Raw genomic sequence first — 6,574 nt, 5'->3', positions numbered from 1 at the left:
AAAAATCTCCGATGGTCGTAAACTGAAGTATGAGGTATTTACATAACACTCATATTATTTTCGTTTGAAACAAAAACTGAAACTGACCCAGGGTAGTTTTACCAAACATTTTACACGAAATTGTGTTGGGATCTCATTTTAAAACGGGAGTGTGAGCAAACCTGATATTAGAATCAGGTTTGAAACTTGAATTTCAGTTCAATAAGGTTAAAACTGGACTCGAAACAGTTTGACAGCAGTTACGGTCGAAACTGGGTTAGGTTCGGCATCAAGCGAAAACGACATTTGAAGGTCATAAAATTACATATGGCAGGGCGTACTTGACTATTGATTATTAGATGTAGCGGAAAACACGAAACCCAAGTAGTAAATGTAACTTATTGGAATATCAAGTATTTGTATTGTAATTCATTTGTTTTAGAATTGTTTGACATATTCAGAAAGGTTTTTAAACATATTAAAATCATGGAAGAACATCACAGAGTGTATCTAAAACAATTGCACACCAAATGCAGTTGTAGATGTTTTGTATAAAATATCACGTCACCATGTTGAAAGGAAGTAACGAAAGGGTGATTTTTTGCTGGTATCTTTTTGGCAACCCTGTTTTTGACAGATCGCGCGTGAATCGTATCTTGTGTGATTGTCAAACTCTCATACTTGTATACATAGATGATATTGCCTTTAAAGTTAGTGCATACAGTGCCTAACGAATTGTCATCGCCGTTTCAGTGACAGTTGTTCTTGTTTTCGTATTATTCACGCTCGAAAATGTCTGTTTATGTGCCCAATTCTCGCCATTTGCGGGAACTTTTACTTTTCTGTTACAATTCGAAAAAAAAATGCAACTGAAGCGCATCGAATGCTCTCAGAAACTTACGGTGATGCTGCTCTGAGTAAAAGAACGTGTCGGGAGTGGGTTCAACGTTTTAAAAATGGCAATTTCGATGTCGAAGACATACATGATGGTGGAAGAGAAAAACCCTTCAAAGATGAATAACAATTTACTACGAGCTCTTAAAACCGGGTGAAACCATCACAGGAGATCGCTACCGAACGCAACTGATGCGCCTTAGTCGCGCGCTAAAAGAAAAGCGGCCACAGTATCAAGAGCGACATGGCAAAGTCATCCTCCAACACGACAATGCTCGGCCTCACGTCGCAAAAATGGTCAAAAAGTACCTGGAAACGCTGAAATGAGAAGTCTTGCCCCACCCGCCGTATTCCCCAGATGTCGCCCCTTCTGACTTCCACCTATTCCACCGTTCGATGGCACACGGCCTGGCAGATCAATTTTTTCAATCCTTCGAAGAGTTGGAAAAATGGATTGCTTCATGGATAGCGTCAAAAAAGGACTCCTTTTTTCGAGCCGGGATCCGAAAATTGCCGGAAAGATGGGAGAAAGTTGTCGCTAGCGACGGACAATACTTTGAATAATACATCAGTAAGCACTTTTTCGCAAAAAAGCTTTAAATTTTGGGAAAAACGGCGGAAGCAAAGTTGTACACCTAATAGTACACAAAAATTTCACAGTTCTTGACTGTGGGACATTCTCTAGACATGAATTCTCCAGAAAATGCTGGAGACTTTATGAAATGTGAAGTTTCTAATTCTGATTTGTGTACTCAATGGAACCTGAAAAAACGAAGATATAAGAAAATGTTTTTGTTAATCCACCTAGTGGTGTAAAGATGCCTTTCTCATATTACTCACATTTTCAAAAACATCACTGGAATATTATGTCAAGATTATTTTTCAAGTTTGAATAAAATCAAAAACTTTATTTGGTATTAACTACCATTACCTTTTCAATTTGTATACGGTTATGTCAAGTTAATATAGATTTAAATGTGGCTAGACTGCACGCTACACAAAATTGAACGAAGCACGCTGTGTGCTGGGCGGTGGCGTTTTCTTCTTCTTCCGTACCACCCCGTACCGATGAGTACCGATTTTGCATCATTTTGAATGACAGTTTGGAAGTTTTGATACTCATTGCCCCATAATTTCGAAACCGGAAGTCGAATCTGGATCAAATTGCATAGTATTTTTTAAAACACTGAGAGCTTTGATTTGAGTCATGATTTGTGAAAATCGGTTAAACCGTTACCGAGAAATCAAAGTGAGTTCCGTTTTTGGATCTTTTCTTCACTATTACCGGTGCGTTCGGAAGCAGAAACCGGGCACTAGTAGTCCCAAAGTAGATTTATATATCAACCAACTAACAAGGTCGGCCAACTCAATGAATTTACCAGTAAATTTTATAAAAATTTGCACCTCGTTTCGCCATCGCTGGTGAAAAAACTCATGAAATTGGATATTTTTAGTGCGATTACTGTAATACCGGAACCGAAATTCGGATCTGGATCAACTTTTCCAAAACATTTTAAAGAATCTCAAGACCTTTCATTTGCATCTCAGTTTGTAAAAATTGGTTGAGAAATTTCCGAGAAAATTGAATGCGCCTTTTTTCATAGATTTACACATATTACCTTGTAATCCCGGAACCGGAAGTCGGATAGAGATAAAATTCAATAGCTATCTATGGGACCATAAGACCTTTCGTTTGAATCTAAGTTTATGAAAATCGGTCACGCCATCTCTGAGAAAAGTGAGTGACATTTATTTTCATTTTTTTGGTGCATATCACCCTGTAATTCCGGATCCGGAAGTACGACCATGGGATAAGGTGGAACCACGAATGAAGGGCTGGTTTTCACCGAGTGCAATATAATGAAACAAAAATAAGAATAATCTCACCGACTACAGAATTTCTGTGAAATCGGTATTCCAATCTGTATGATCACTGGTTCTCTGTAATCACCAACTTGTCGCACAGAAAATCGGTAATGATAAATAAACATCAGAAGCCACTCGAATTCATTACAGCATTGGTTTGGGTAATGTTTCCTTCGAATCTCACCATACGAAAAATATATAAAAATTCACTTCTACTTACCATAGAATCCCCACATAATTACAATCATGAAGTATTCATTTATCATAGTTTCTATAATTCCTGAAAAAATTGACAGGAGTAAGCATTTTTCGCAACCGACACGCAAGCCTACTGCGATTGTTTCTCCACATCTGTGTTGGCTTTCGGAAATGCTATTTTCAGGCTCAAGAGATTTTCTTATACCGTTTTCGTTTTTGAACCTACACGCGGGCGATTCTGACTCCGAGTAAAACGAGCACGTGGTACGCGCCCTAAACTCATAAAAAAAATTTGGTGTCCGATCTACAGTGACCCCTGGTTGCTAAAACGAACATCTCAAAAGTTGTTTGGGCGACTCTGGGTCAGCTCTCGGGCTGCTCTGATCAATAAACGAAAACGGTATTAGTCTTCTTAAACGTTATACATTTTTTATTAAACAGAAACAAAAAAGTCACAGTCTTTGTGTGTAACTTTAACGTATGAAGTTTTTTTTTTTTTTTTTTCAAATAAAATTTTTATTAGGCTCATTTGCTTTAGCTTAACGTGGCCGATTGTCTTGTTGTTAGGGGGAGAGAAAGGGATGCCGTATTACGGGGCGGCATACTCCCCAGTTAGTAAGGGGACATAGGGAGGGTGGGACCTACACAGTATTGAATTGAAATTTGAATACATCATTGGTTTGTGGCATACATCTTTTAGACACATTTTGCGTTCGATGAATCTTCATGTTTTTCAGCTTGTAGCAATGAAGAGATTATTCTGGATTGGGATGCTTCGTTGGTGTGTTCTGACGTTGATGTGACGTTTTTGGGTAGCTTCCAGCAACTCAGTCAGTTCAAGGCAGGTGCATGCTCCGAAGCATCGTTTACACAGGCCATACTTCCAGCAACGTAAAGAAGAGTGCGGTAGAGCTGTAGACGAGAAAGAGATAGGGAGAGCACTAAATTTGAGCATTGATAGTTTTCAAGAAGTTATAGATGAGAGTCATATAAGGAAGATTTCAAGTTGCCAAGACGTCGCGGACTGGTACGAAGGGTGGTATACCTCGGGCCCGAAGGGAACCTATGAGTTGGGACCTGGCATCACAATACTCGACACATGTCCAAACAACATGTTCGATGTCATGATAACCCTCACCGCAAACGCAGACACCACTCTCAGCGAGCCCCACACGACGGAGATGCGCGCTGAACATATAATGATTAGACATGAGCCTTGACATTACACGAATAAAGTCTCGGCTCACGTCTAACCCCCGGAACCAAGCTTTCGTCGATACCTGTGGGACTATTGAGTGTAACCATCGTCCCAGAGTTCCACTATTCCATGTATTCTGCCAGCTAGCTAGAGTTTTCTGACGACAGCAACTGAAAAATTCATTGAAGCAGATTGGTCTTTCATAGATATCACCTTCTAGTGCGCCCACCTTGGCTAACGAGTCCGCCCTCTCATTGCCCCGTATGGAACAATGTGAGGGGACCCAAACCAAGGTAATCTGGTATGATTTTGCAGATAAAGCACTCAATTGTTCCCGTATTTTCCCCAGGAAATACGGTGAGTGCTTTCCAGGCTTCACTGAACGGAGAGCCTCAATGGAACTGAGACTGTCCGATACAATGAAGTAGTGATCTGTGGGCAGAGTGTCAATGATCTCAAGGGTATACTGAATTGCAGCTAGTTCTGCGACGTAAACTGAAGCTGGATCACTGAGTTTATAGGAAGCGGTGAAATTTACATTGAATATACCGAAGCCAGTGGACCCGTCTAGATATGATCCGTCAGTGTAAAACATTTTATTACAGTCGACTTCTTTAAATTTATTATTAAAAATTTTTGGGATCTCTTGAGGGCGTACAGGATCCGGGATTCCACGAATTTCCTCTTTCATGGATGTGTCGAAAAACACAGTAGAATTAGAAGTATCCACAAAATGAACACGATTGGGAACAAACGAAGAAGGATTTATATTCTGAGCCATGTAGTCAAAATACAAGGACATAAAACGGGTTTGTGAATTAAGCTCGACGAGCTTTTCAAAGTTTTCTATCACCATCGGATTCAAAATGTCGCATCGGATTAGCAGTCGATATGAGAGATCCCAGAACCTGTTTTTCAACGGTAAGACGCCCGCCAGCACTTCAAGACTCATCGTATGGGTTGATTGCATGCAACCCAAGGCAATACGTAAACAACGATACTGAATTCTTTCCAGTTTAATGAAATGAATATTCGTAGCGGAGCGGAAACAGAAACATCCATATTCCATTACTGACAATATCGTCGTTTTGTACAACCTGATCAGGTCTCCTGGGTGAGAGCCCCACCAAGTTCCGGTTATTGTACGAAGGAAATTGATTCTCTGTAGGCATTTTCGTTTCAAATACCTAATGTGACATCCCCAGGTACCTTTGGAATCGAACCAGACCCCGAGATATTTAAATGTGAAAACCTGAGCTATGGTTTCACCCCCTAGTTGAAGCTGTAATTGCGCAGGTTCTCGCTTCCTTGAAAATACAACCAGCTCAGTTTTCTCCGTAGAGAACTCGATACCCATTTGAAAAGCCCATGTCGACAAGTTGTCGAGGGTATCTTGCAATGGTCCTTGGAGATCGGCAGCTTTGGGTCCTATAATAGACACAACACTGTCGTCGGCAAGTTGTCTTAGCGTGCAAGATGTGTTGATACATTCATCAATGTTATTTACGTAAAAGTTGTATTAAAGGGGGCTTAAGCATGAGCCCTGAGGAAGACCCATGTAACTGAATCGCTTTGTCGTCAAATCACCATGCTCAAAATGCATGTGTTTCTCGGACAATAGATTATATAAAAAGTTGTTCAAAACTGGTGAAAGACCATGCTGATGCAACTTCTCAGATAGAACGTTAATGGAAACTGAATCGAATGCCCCCTTGATGTCGAGGAAAACTGATGCCATTTGTTCTTTACGAGCAAATGCCATTTGAATTTCTGTTGAGAGCAACGCTAGACAATCGTTCGTTCCTTTGCCCCTGCGGAACCCAAATTGTGTACCTGAAAGCAATCCATTTGTTTCGACCCAATTGTCTAGACGGAAGAGAATCATTTTCTCCAACAATTTCCGGATACAGGAAAGCATAGCAATCGGCCGATACGAATTGTGATCGGAGGCTGGTTTTCCAGGTTCTTGAATAGTAATAACTCTCACTTCTCTCCATTCGTGTGGGACAATATTACCCTCGAGGAACTTGTTGAATAAATTCAGCAAGCGCCTTTTGGCAGAGTCGGGCAGATTTTTCAACAAGTTGAATTTAATTCTGTCTAACCCCGGGGCTCTATTGTTACACGACAAGAGCGCAAGTGAGAACTCTACCATCGAAAACGGTGTTTCGTTTGTATTCAATGTCGCGACGCGGGATATCTTCTGTTCCGGAACAGAATCAGGACATACTTTCTTAGCGAAATCAAATATCCAGCGGTTAGAATATTCCTCGCTTTCGTTCGCGTGATTTCGATTGCGCATGCGACGGGCCGTATTCCAAAGAGTGCTCATTGCTGTTTCTCTCGTTAATCCGTCAACAAACCTTCGCCAGTAACCGCGTTTCTTAGCTTTAATAAGACTTTTCATTTGAAATTCTAACGCCGCGTATTTCCGATAAT

The sequence above is a fragment of the Malaya genurostris genome, chromosome 2 (genome assembly GCF_030247185.1).
Source record: "Malaya genurostris strain Urasoe2022 chromosome 2, Malgen_1.1, whole genome shotgun sequence".
Lineage (NCBI taxonomy): Eukaryota > Metazoa > Arthropoda > Insecta > Diptera > Culicidae > Malaya > Malaya genurostris.
This window is presented reverse-complemented; position numbering follows the sequence as displayed.